The sequence below is a fragment of the Mastomys coucha genome, unplaced genomic scaffold, assembly GCF_008632895.1.
Source record: "Mastomys coucha isolate ucsf_1 unplaced genomic scaffold, UCSF_Mcou_1 pScaffold13, whole genome shotgun sequence".
Lineage (NCBI taxonomy): Eukaryota > Metazoa > Chordata > Mammalia > Rodentia > Muridae > Mastomys > Mastomys coucha.
The window spans coordinates 65,752,270-65,765,510 of record NW_022196895.1 but is presented as its reverse complement, the minus strand read 5'-3'; the positions used below and the strand labels follow the sequence as shown (position 1 = coordinate 65,765,510).

At 43.0% G+C, this 13,241-nt stretch overlaps 1 long non-coding RNA gene across 2 annotated transcripts; it reads left to right on the top strand.

The window, feature by feature from the left end:
- Window positions 1–342: 342 nt before the first annotated feature.
- Window positions 343–9,587, top strand: LOC116087709. 2 transcript variants are annotated; one of them, XR_004117573.1, is made up of 4 exons: window positions 343–450; window positions 2,750–3,229; window positions 8,257–8,326; window positions 9,037–9,587. It is a non-coding gene; the product is annotated as an uncharacterized LOC116087709 (long non-coding RNA). The 2 variants fall into 2 exon arrangements; XR_004117574.1 differs by lacking the exon at window positions 2,750–3,229 and having other exon boundaries at window positions 374–450.
- Window positions 9,588–13,241: the final 3,654 nt, after the last annotated feature.

Sequence of the window (13,241 nt, the reverse complement as noted above, 5' to 3'; positions counted from 1 at the left end):
GTTTATTAGATTTGAGTTTTTATTTGCTTTTCCCTTGATCCGAGTTCTGTCGTTTATGAGACTCACAAAGGAAGCTTCTCCATGTTTAGCTAACCCCTTTTTTGTTGCTGCTAAACCCTTGCTTTTGCGATTGGGATTCACATCCAAGTCTTTCATTTTCTTCCCTACGCCAGGCACCGTGGGAAGTCCTGAGGCTGTGAGGAAGAGTACAGTCCTAGGCTGACTTTTGAGACTTCCCAGCTAGTCTTCCAGAAGGAGAATGGATGATCACAGTCAATAGGAATGTGAGCAAGGCGTTATGGGTACAGAGAGTAGAATCAATTACCATGGTAACGTCGCAGGTAGCTGCGTATGAAAAGCCGGTTGAGAGTTTAGTAGGTAGAGAACACAGAAGTGTTTCTGTGTCTAATGATCTGGGCAAGGGCTTCTGAATACGAGACAGCAGCTGAGGTATGGCCAGCAAGGGTGAGAATGTGGTAGAGTCAGCAAGGGTGAGGGTGTGGTAGAGTCGGCAAGGGTGACCTTGTGGTAGAGCCAGCAAGGGTGACCTTGTGGTAGAGCCAGCAAGGGTGACCTTGTGGTAGAGCCAGCAAGGGTGAGGGTGTGGTAGAGCCAGCAAGGGTGAGGGTGTGGTAGAGTCAGCAAGGGTGACCTTGTGGTAGAGCCAGCAAGGGTGAGGGTGTGGTAGAGCCAGCAAGGGTGAGGGTGTGGTAGAGCCAGCAAGGGTGAGGGTGTGGTAGAGCCACCAAGGGTGAGGGTGTGGTAGAGCCAGCAAGGGTGAGGGTGTGGTAGAGCCAGCAAGGGTGACCTTGTGGTAGAGCCAGCAAGGGTGAGGGTGTGGTAGAGCCAGCAAAAGTGACCTTCTGGTAGAGCCAGCAAGGGTGAGGGTGTGGTAGAGTCAGCAAGGGTGAGGGTGTGGTAGAGTCAGCAAGGGTGAGGGTGTGGTAGAGCCAGCAAGGGTGACCTTGTGGCTTAAGCTAAGGAAATGAGAAGATTGAAAGCCACAGCTACCTTCAGATAGATTTGAATCAGAAGAAAAATGAAAATCCTTGTGCTTTTCCAAAAAAGTTTTTAAGTTATGCCACCACACAATACAGGTCCTTAATCAAGGATATGAGCAAGTTTAAACCTTAGTAGTACTCTTCAGATAAATATGGGTTATAACGGGGTAGTAGGGAATCTGGAAACTGAATTTAGTGAGAAAATAGATGAGGACAGACAGACTGGTAGATTCAAAACTAGGAGGCTCAAAGAAAGGGATAGACCTAAGAAGTATTTCTGTCATGGCATCAACAGGACTGGGGACTCAGCAGAGGCAGGAAGGTGACAAAAAGGGAAAGTGATATTCACTGTAATGAACCAAAAAGAGCAAGAAGCTTAGAGAATTTGAAACAAACAGCCTGGATGCCCCCAAGTGATGTCCTGGAAACATGTCCTGAATCAGGAATTCAAGGACCAAAACATTATTATTAAATGCTCACTGACGGGGAACTGAGCATAAAGGAGAGGGCTACCTTTAGACTTGGTCTGGCAAATGGGATCACTGGGATGGCTGTTCATGTATTATTATGTGGCTTCTGCAAAACATCATGAATATGGGACCTACCATACCAGAATCCAAATTTGGTTAGTACTTGGCTGTCAATCACCAACTTGAAAATATTAGAGTTTTGGGTGTTCATTTGTTTGTTGTTTTTGTTTTGTTTCATTCGGTTTTTGAGGTAGGATCTTGAGTAGACCAAGTTGGCTTTTAACTTTCTAGGTAGTCAAGGATGAACTTCAATTTCCACCCTCTGAGTGAAGGGGATTGTAGGTGTGTGTGTACCACACACTGTGTATGCAGTGCTGAGTTATAGAGCCTGTGTGTGTGTGTGTGTGTGTGCATGCTCACTTGTGTGTATGCATATGGCTGCCACTCACTGATAAGTTACATCTTTAGCTTGAAATTTTTAATAATTTCAAAACAGCATCCAAATTTTCTGCTTTGCATGGAGGCCCACAGGATAGATATCCACTCCTGGATTTTGGTTCTTCCATTTGACACAATATAAAAAAAATCACTGGTGTATAACATATATGGTTTGCTATTACTTGGTTGTAAATGTGTCCAAAAGTGAATTCATTGGCTTTTGTGTTATCATAAAAGTGCACAACCTCAATTTTCCAATTAACTTTAATAACAACATAATGATGGTCATGTCTTAACCAATTTTTATGTACAAAACATTATTCTAAGACAGGCATAGTGGCAAGTGCCTCTAATCCCAGCACTTGGGAAGCAGAGACAGGTGGATCTTTGTGATTTTTAAGACCAGTTGGTCTACAAAGTAAGTTCAAGGTAAACCAGGATTACCTAATAAAACCATGTCACAAAAGAGACAGAGACAGAGAGAGGAAAAATATTTTAAGGTAATTTTTTTTAAAGCCATTGTTCTATATTCTTGACTTGTAAATTCTTTTATTGTTTTCAACCATCACCTGAGAGGCACTGATACCCACTATGATGCAGACATTAAAGTTGAAGTGATTGTTATTGTTATGCTTGCAAAACTTCTCCTGGATGAGCTGACAGAAGCAGATCACAGGTGAACACTTGACACAAGGGAGGCACCCACTTGGTAAGGCACGAAGGCAGGTCCCAACTCAGACATCCAGTTGCAGAATTTGCTCATTTAACCAAACTCACCTATTTTCTTTATGCCCTGGACTCATGCACTTAGAGTTTGTTCTTCCTCACATCTCTCTCTAGAATGCAATGGAAGGGCTGCACAGCTTGCCAAGCCAGACATCAAGACATCCTGCATGTGGGTTAGGGTCCATGAGCCCACACATATCCCTTCCACTTGGGGACTATGAAGACCACCTTGACTAAGTCATAGAAGATGAGTTGTCCTGACCCCGTGGTCTGTTATACCTCTCCCCTGTCTCTTTCCTACTCACACATCTGAGTGCCCTCTGAACTTTTAATTCTCTTCCAGAAGGGCTGATGTTTGGACTTAGCCTATTCCCTGCATGTCTGATGGAACTCTCAGTTCATCCCAAATATCCGTCTCTGATTCTGCCATTCCCTCGGTGGGCTCAAGTAAGGGAAAGCCCAAACGAAGTTTGCAGGAGAGCTGCTAACAGAGTCTGACAAAACTTTTTGACAGAGAAAAAAAAAAGAATGAATCTCAATCTCTTCCCATTGTTGACTGCTCTAAGGAAAACGATCTTTGGCAAAACCCAAATAGTTAAGTGATAATATTTTAGCGATGCAAATTCATTACTGTGAAGCTATGATACCTGCTGATTATGATGTCAGTCAAAGGGGCAAGGAGGATCCTAGGACCATCCATCATTCGTTTTAGCACTGAAAGTCACGGATGGCAAATTAACCAGTCACACTGCATTGCCTCCGCATCTGTTGGATTCCAACGGGTTTTGAAGTTGGAAGCCACACCTTAACAGACTCCCTCGGTCATAAAAGTACTCACTGTGGGGGAGAGAGAGAGAGACAGAGAGACAGAGAGAGAGGGGGGGGGCTTGCTTCTGCCTTTGTGGGAAAGGTAAGGAACCAAGATGTATTGGACTTGACAAAGCGTTAGGTAAACAAAGCTGGAGTATTAAATTTTAGGCTCCAGTGATTAGTGGGGAAGTACAGGCTAATAAGCACAGAGGGGTGTCGCTCAAGGTACTTTCGACTCCGACTGTGTTTATTATCCAGTATCAGTATGGAGATATATGCCTGACTACTTTTATGGTGCCATTTAGAACTTTAAAATAAGCTCTTATGCTCAGAAAGGGGTTACTAAATTACTCACCCTGTAAGGTTTTCCTTGATTAGCATAATTCTGCCCATTACACGCCTTATCAAGAGCGTGTTTTCATTGTTGGGCCCCGGGTTCTGAAGAGACATTCAGGGATACATTGCCGCGGCATCGTGTCAATCCTGAAATAGCACCTTTCTTTCGATGACTTTGAAATTAAATAGCCTTGTATCACTTGCAAAGAAAACTTCTCCAGGTCTCCACTCCCATGATGATGATGAGCCCAGTGAGTGATGTAACTGCTTCCCCTGGCTTGCCACCAAATCGTTCTTTTTTTTTACTATTATTACTTTGAATTCAACTTTTCACTTTTCTAAGAGAAGGTGTGGAAGAACTCACGGTAAGAGCCCTAGTAGAATACGGGGTTTGGGGGGTTCTTTTGTGCAGGGTAAAAACACTGCGTCTAAACCAATCGCGAACTTAACTATAAGTGGACCTACTAGAGCAGAGAAGAGAGACCACAGTGCTCCCTCCATGTAACCCCGAAGAAGCCTCCTCTGGACTTCCGGTGTCTGGATTCAATCTGCATCCCGCTCCAGAGCCAGGAAGTTCATGAGCGTACACTAGATGGCAGCATGGTATACTGGCCACCGCAGAGCCCAGGCCCAGCAGCCAGAGCCCTTAGGGTCAGCCACCAGGTGCTAGCCTCTAAGGGTCCCATAAGTGTCACATCACGGGCAAGTCGATTTTATGGAGCACTGTGGATCACAATGGAAATTTCCCCGAGGATGACAGCCATCCTCTGTGTGGCTTGCTGGTTTTTGGTTTTGGTTTTGGGGTTTTGTTTTGTTGGTTTTGTTTTATTTTTTCGGGGGTAGGGATGGTCTTTTCCCCCCTCACACACATAGAAAGAGGTCTTCTTTGAGCTACTCTGGCCCCCTCATCCCCTGGTTTTGCAAGGTGAGTGAGAACTGTGTGTTTACTCTATGAGCACAAAAAAACATGCCCATTTAGTTGGGTTCGCACAATCCAAGCACCGTGTCCTTGAATGCCAGTTGCTCTTCTTGCAGAACTGAATAGTTCATGTAAAAAAAAAAAAAAAAAAAAAAAAATCCTTCCCAGCAGTATCCTGGTTCCACATCCCCCAAAGGAAAGCCAATTATGTAGCCCATGCACCCAGAGAGGGAACATACATACCAAGTTCAAGGGCCTAGCAAGGAGAAGCTGTAGCATTTTTGGTCTGAACAGTAGCCAGAGTTCACCCAAATCAGTCAATGTCATTTGGCAGATAAGGAAACTGAGACCCAGGCATCTAACCTCTCCTAAGGCCACACAGCTTGTTAAAAAAAAAAAAAAAAAAAAAAAAAAAAAAAAAAAAAAAAAAACTAAGACTGAGACAGGGGTTACCCTACAGGGCTGGTTTCCATTGCTCCGTGTGTGATTTATAGAAAGTCATAAATCCACAGAGCAAAAACCCTCTGAGGTCTGCGACTGAGCTGGCTCCCCCTGCCCCGCCGCCCTGCACAGTGCAGCCCAGGCTGGACATCACTGCGACATGACTATGTGTGTCCACCGAGAAGTCCTTCTAGGTGAGTAGCTATGAGGAGGGACAGTAAATTAACTGGTGTATCGGACTAAGGAGACAGACTGAAACACTGCATCCCTTCCCTAGACATTTCCTCTGAATCAGAGAAAAAAAAATTTTCCAGAACTCTCCGAAGTGAACCTATTTGAGCATTTCGTTTTGTTTTTCTCAGTATTCATATGGTCCACTTCCCCCCCCCCCACCCCCGCTTCAAACCTTCGAGTTCTAACTCAAACCCACCAACCCGCCAGCCCCCCTCCCCGCGGGTTCACCTATCGCTCCGTATTGTTGATTTGCAAAACACACAGATTCTTTCCCTAGCCCAGCACAGCTTTCACCCGTTTCTTCAGAGCCCGAGCCTTTTCCCAATTAAGCCGTGGAGCGCTTCTCTCTGGTTAGGATTACAAACACCACCTGTCTTCGGTCCAGCTCCAGCAGCCCCTCCCTTCCTCTGACACATGGTTCTTTTGATCTCAACCCCAGACCATCACACAGGCTCCTAATTATTCACGAGCCATAAATCATGGCAGTAATGTGGGCCTTGCTAGAGAAAAAGAGTGCTGTTGGGTCATAGAAGCCTGGAAAACTGGGTGTGTTTAGTGTTTGTGAAGGAGGGCGGTGGGGGAAAGGCAGGCAGGAAGAGGGAGATGTTTTAAATGTTTGTAGAAATAGTTGCTTTGATGTTGAGCCCTCCCCCAGAGGAAGTCGACAGTCTGAAAAGTCCGTCTGTACTTTTTCATATTTACGGAGGTAATGAAATCCACAAGTCCCTTCGAGAGGCAGGTGTAAGCAGAGCCTGCTTCAGTGAACACCCAGTCCACCTTCAAGCATATGGGGCAAGACCTGTGAACATGCCTGGCGCTATCTGCCTCTTGGTTTTGGTAATTTAATTTTAGCAACTCTTTTCCACCCGCAACCTGAACTCTTCTGTGACCTGGTTGAAAAAGGCAGTTTGTCTGGTTAGGTTTGGCATTTTCACTAGGAATCACCAGGAACTCTAAATTATTGGTTTCATTTGGCCTTAGCCAAAATGTGCTAGAGAGACTGTGAAAATCCAAGCCATTTCACCAAAACTGACCAAAGTCAATCTAATCTAAGGACACAGGAGCATCCTCTAAAAATAAATGTGTTGTGCCTAGCTGGATGAGGACTTATTCTTTTGTATCCTGGGTGAGAAATATTGAATGGAGGCCACGAATAACCACAGTAATCCTTTTAGGAAAGTCTCAGTTACAAACTATTGACAACTTTCTTTCTGTTTGTTTGTTTGTTTGTTTAATGATAGCCACTCTTACTGGCTCTAATTCACAGGGAAGACTAAAGTGGAGAAAAATTGTAACCTTCCCCTTTACTTAACAAATATTCGCAAAGGTCTATTCTTGCAGCTATGACAGCTGTGAGTTCAGGGAAAACATTTGATGCAATTATTGCTTCAATGATAGTGCCACAGTGAACAATCTAAGCACTGCAGGCTACAGTCTTTCTCAAGATTTCCTAACCCAACCCTGTCTCCATAACATGAGACGTCATAAAAATACATTCATAAAAATTAAGCATAGTCGTGATTCAATGAAACTTGAAAAAATAAAAATTAACAGGAAGGAAGGCAAATTTGGACCTTGGACTGCCCCTTGCTAACCCTCTGTCTTGGGAGGTAGGCTGAAGTTCAAACTAGCAATGGAAGAAAGATGCTAAAGAGCGTCCAAGGTAAGCAAAGGACACTCTAAGCATTGGAGAATGCATGTGAAGCCTTAGCAGCAAGGGACATCAGAGCTAAGACCCGTTGGATTGGCAAAAGTCAATAGGCTAGAGGACTAGAAAAGAAGACCTTAAAGAAGGGGGAAGACAAAATTAGAGAACTGAAAGTACCATGTAGTGGGTAGGGTACTGGCAGTAGATGTGGTAGAAAACTTAGGATGAAATTTAAGTGAAAATCCTGTCCTAACGCCAAACCTACACATCTAGAAGATAACTTTGTGACTGTATAGCAGAGCATGCTGGGAACCCCAGACCCCATAAATGGCCCACCACTTCCTAGCCCCGATAGAGTCAGTGTCTAGGGACCAAGCCTTTAACACACTTGCTTTAGTGGGGCATTTCAGATCCAAATCATATCCTAACACAGAGTCATTTTTTTTTTCTACCAGAGCATGACATTCTAGTTCTGAGTTTCTCTGTTTCTTGTACAGCAAAGTTTTCTGAGTAGCTTTTCACTATTGGTGACAGAAATAGATTTTAGTTTAACTGGGTTATCAAGATGAATATGACCAACGACCAATATAAAACACACAATAGCAAGATCTCCTAGATGGTGCATGTTCCCTGCGATAGCCTTAAAGAAATGTTACCTCGTTCCAAGAACATGCTCTAGAAACCCAAACTGAGGAACTGATTAAGAACAACCCAAAAGCCCTGGAAAGTGTAAAAGGTCTCAAAGAACTCAGGAATGCCATTAATTGGGGGAAGTAAAAGAGAAGTAATAAATTCAATGTGGGATCCTATACTGACTCTTTAGCCAAAAAAGGGCGGGGAGAGGAAGTGACGTTATCGGGAAAACTAGCAGAATCCAAATCAAGTCTACAATTTAGTTATTAGTGTTTTACCTGTGTTATCTTGGCTTTAATAGCTATAAAAGATGGTAACACTGTGGGAGCCGTGGGAGATATATATGGGAACTCTACTATATCTCTTCTGTAAAAAAACTTAAATTTTGTATTAGAACCATCCTAATATATGATCCAAGTCCAGAGAGTAAATATTAATAAATGTTTCTTTGTTGTCTTGTTAATTTGCCTACTAATAGCTCATGATGATTGCCAAGTAGCTTTTAGATTGTTCCGTGTCTTAGAGTATTAATAGTCATCATGTAAATAAAATAGGATCATACTTCCTAACTACTCATTCATTTGGAGTCCTCTCTCATAGTTGGTGCTGACGACAGTTAGTAGAAGCTCCTGCATCCGGTGTCTGTTCTCTGGAACTCATGCACTTAAAAGTAAGATTATGACCTTTGCTATCTTATGTCATTTGTGGGGTGAGATATTAAAGAGTGCTTTGCATGCTCAGAAGACAACCTAGTGAAGTAGGGAACCCTAGACAGCGCATCATATTTCAATTCTAGTATTCATGGGATCTGGGTCTTTTGTAAATCACAGAACATGAATCATTTTCTGTAAAACTCAAGTGGTTTGATTCAAGACTCAAACCAGTGAGTCTTATCTTTGACTGGGAAATAGAATATCTTGAATGGGTAGTTAGTCACACCCAGAAATCCTGGTTTTAATCTCCAGTTCAGATATACAAATATTTTTAATGCTTCTCCGAGTCATGTTGCCAGTCATGTTGAGAATCACCAGTCCAGGTGAATTTTATATTCTACTTGTGTATGAAGTGTCAGTCCTAATAATTGTTTTGACAGGAAGTCAACAAAACCACATCTTAGAATGTGTTCTCTTATGTTGAAAGGCATTCTGGCTGCAGTATGAAATGCTTTCTTTATTTGTTCAAGACTCTGTTGTCTGTGTGTGTCTAATTTATTCTCATTGTGACTAATGACTTATATAATGAACCACAAAATTTAGCCTGTGAAATATGCTGACTCTACCTTCCAAAAGAGGTAAGATCTCACCCCATGCCAATTCATAATCTGCCCTTTTTCTGTTCCAATCTTTCTTAATTCAGTTCTTTCACTGTCTGTCGATGTAGATCTAGACCACAATGAGATGCTATTCAGAGCGAAGTGTCAATAACCAACCTTGGTGGCATCCATCTATTTGGAAAATCCAAAGGAAGAATAAGAAAGACCATCATACTGTCTCAGAGGTAGCAAGAACTTGAATGACAGCAAACCCACAAGCTGTGAGAAGACCAATGAGAAGGGCGAATGACCGAAATGTGTGGGCTTTAGGGATCACTGCCCACTGCTCTTCTCTGTTCTAGCCAACCATACCAGAGACTATGCGCTGATTTAGTGGAGCCAGAATTTTTTATCTTCAAGAAAATCAAGAAATCTAGCACTGCCTTGTAAAAGCTGGAAGCAAGTTTTTAAAATAAATATAATACACTGTGAAGGCCAAAGGAAACTCTTCTGTAGGGCGGATCCTGGTAGTTTGGGATCTCTTCTTTAAAGATTAAAAACCACGAGTGTAAAACTTACAGATTAACGTGGGTGGGAGTTGGGGTGACAAAAATGGGAGTCTGGCGGTTGTATACATTAAGACAGACTGGATCTTCTCAATAAAGATTTATAGAGAGAAGAACGTTTATTAGTGCTCGGTGGGGTCGGCGGGGGGCGGGGCGTGAGGGTCTCTGCACCAGCGTGGATTCAGAGACTCCCCTGGTGGTTGTAACTGGGAAGTGCATGTAATGGTATCCAAGCCCACAGCCCATTGGCAACTGAGAGCCAGGGAGACCAACAACAACAACAACAACAACAACAACAATCTAGAGAGCAAGAGACAGAAGGAGTTGGGTGATGCTGAGACAATGGCATGTAAAAAATTCTAGCAACTCAGGAAAGGAGAGCAGGAGGAGTCAAGAAGAAAAAGATGTTCTGACCTCAGCTACATAGGCGAGGGTTGAAGGGAAGGTGTCGGTCCTAGAAGGGAAGATTAGTCAGGCTATCCAACGGCTGGAGCGACAGAGCAGCTCTAACACTGGACGATGCCTGGCAGAACATCACAGTTCTTTTTTGTTGTTGTTTTTATTTTTTTGGTTTTGTTTGTTTGTTTCTTTGTTTACAACAAAGGCAGCCAGGAGGCTCTGGCCACCGAAAATCAAATCTACTTAGGGTCAATTCTTCATTATAAAACCTGCCCAGCAGGGGAGGCTCAAATTGCAAGTTAATTTTTTTTTGGGGGGGGGAGGTGGGGGGTAGGGGTTAAGACCCAGGCCAGATGGAAGTGGCATTTGTGTGCACAGCTGTGCGGAATTCAGGTGATGAATCCTAGAACCCAAGAAGCCAGCTCAAGATGGTGAGTGCCTCTTTGGCTTGTGTTTGAAAAACTGTGAAAAACTCACGGGAACCTTTTCATAGTGCGACTCACCCACTGTACCGTAGCTTACTCTGGATCTTAGCTGAGGGTGAGCTCAGCTCTATAACACACTAAATCGATGAGTGGATATATTTATCTACTTAATTTGCATAGACGGCTCAGTGGGTCTCAGCCTTCCCAATGCTGCAAACCTAATCCAGTTCCTCATGTTGTGGTGACCCCTAACTGCAAAATTATGTCTTCGCTACTTTGTAACTGTGAGTTTGCTACTGTTGCAAATTATAATGTAAGTATCTGATGTGCAGGAGATCTGATAGGCGGCCTCACAAAGGGCTAACATCCCATGGGTGGAGAACCTATGCTCTGGATGGACTATTCCAGAAATACCATATGAAAGAATAGAGTTATCTTTGTGGGACACCTGTTACACTTTCTAAGTGTGAGAGGAAACACTGAAGGGCCTTTTGCTCTCCAAAAGGACCTAACTTATTAGCATTTGAAGAATTTTACCCTGCTGTCTGAGTCCTCATTCCTCACACACCAGCTCCACTTGTACTCCTGCTATGGCTGGCTGTGCAATATGCCACCGTGGTAAGACTATGACCGGAAGAACTCGGGAAGGACTCGGACTGCAAAGAAGTTCTGGTTTCACTGCTGACTTCCTGGACCAAGTGGGGAGGGGGGGCCACTCTTGGTGAACCTCAGTTTTCTTTGTGATCAAATGCATTTACCAGCATCTGCTCTGCTCTCCCAACTTCACAGGGCTGGGGAGAGACTCTCTGACTCTCCAACTGGGTTCAAGAGCAATTTTGCTGTCAACAGTTATCAATTCAGAGGAGCTAATTCTCCTGGAAGGAAGTGTATACACATTTAGGGGTAGGTGGGGGAAAAAAAGGATTGAAGGAACATTTTTATTTGAAAATGTTCATCCCACCTTCCAGTGTTGACTTGCTCCAGGCAGCAACCCCCTACTGTGTAGGAGCTGTGAAAAACAAAAAACAAAAAATGCTTAGATTTATTTATATATGCACATTGGCATATATATGATCTTAATTTATTTGGTCCCCATTTTACTTTCATACTGCCTGCTCTAACAACAATGGAGTCCATAAACAGGAAGCAAAGACTCATACTGTTGCTTTAGTTCTGGGATTTTCATTTGTTTGGCTGTGCCGGTCAGTGGTGGTTTTAAGTACCATCCACACTTTAACTTTTGAACTGGGTGCTCTCCTTCAGTGTGCCAGTCTTTCCAGAGACTTCAAAAGAAATGCACTCTCTGAGCAGGAAAGCTAAACAAGAGCGAGCAAACAAGAAGTTGTTCTGTTTTGTTGCTGAGAGGGAGAATGTTACAAATTCCACCCTTGGTGGTAGAAACAGTTTCCTTGGCTTGACTGCAGCTGTGATAAACAGAGCACCCCTTTCTATTTTACATGGAGATGTTTATGCATGGGCAGGGAAGTGCGGAAGCATTCATCCTTAACTTGAACACCTCCAGCTTTCATAAAATCCCAGGGAAAAACAAGCTGTGCAAAAGGTTCAATTCTGAGTCACACTTCCGCATCTCAAACTGGCGCAGTAGTGAAAATACTATTTCTCCACGAACCAAGTGTTTTTGCTAGGTTAAAAAAAAAAGATCTGCCTTTCTTTAAGTATTAATTTGTTTCTGCACTTAAGGAAGAATGTACTATGGGAGGAAGCACGCTTTTTAAATGCTAAATTTGAAGTGCTTCTATTGTTTATAGTTTGTAAGGCTGGGCACAGGGTGTCTTTTGCTATTGACTGGAGATAAGCTGCATGTAGCTTTGTGAGGCCAAGGAAAGTGTGCTTGTATACTGAGAACCCATCTATTTCCCTCTGACATTCTTCTTTTCTTGTCTCCCAACTCATCTCTCCAGCATCTCCATCATTTTGATTCTCAGTTCTATTTCTCAGGTTTCAGATTAAGAATTGTGTAAAGTAGAAGCAGTCCGTTGCAATCTGGCTTTAAAAGCTAAACAGAAACTGGCAGCAACCCATAAGAATGGCTTTTCCAAGGACGTCCGTGGGTCTCAGAATCCCACACATATACTGATTCCTTGATCATTAGCCAACATTTAATAATTAGACATCACTTTGATCTGAATTATTTTTAAATCTGTGAATTTGACAGTTATATAAATATTTCGTGTGTGTGTGTGTGTGTGTGTGTGTGTGTGTGTGTGTGTGTGACTGATGAACTGATTCATCCATTCTGGGGATTGAACCTAGCACTCATGTATACTAAGCAAGTGCTCTACCAAGCAAATTAGGTCCCCAGCCCATCAATATTTAATTTTTTATTACCAGCAAAGTATCCTTGACATTACCAGGGCCTCATTGTACTATTTTTAGGGTATATGCCAATGACACTTGTCATAGGTCATTAATAATAGATGCTTTTGCTGCTTGCTAATAAATTGTTCTTATAATATACAGGGTCATCTTATAACTGTTATTATAATATAAGGGTCATCAGCCCTTACGAGTTCTTCTGGGCATAGATAGCTTGCACAAACAATGGCATCTTGGGGGACTCCTTATCCATGTGGAGTAGGTCCTCTTGTACATTCTTGCTCCAGTTGACTGCGCCAAAGAGTAGGCACTTCATGGAAGTCAAGCACAAGCAGGGATCTCATGAGGACTTCTAAAGTCAAAACTTCCCAATAAGGATGAGAATTACAAAGGCTATTAGAGGGCTGGAGAGATGGCTCAGTGGTTAAGAGTACTAACTGCTCTTCCAGAGGTCCTGAGTTCAATTCCCAGTCACCCCATGGTGGCCACAAAGGCTATTAAATGTATGGGTGAAGAGGAATGGACTAGTCACTATCAGGTGTTAACATACGCTTTAGACTGGTTTGGGTGACTTCAAGTTTGTCCTAAATCCAAGATAATTCTATG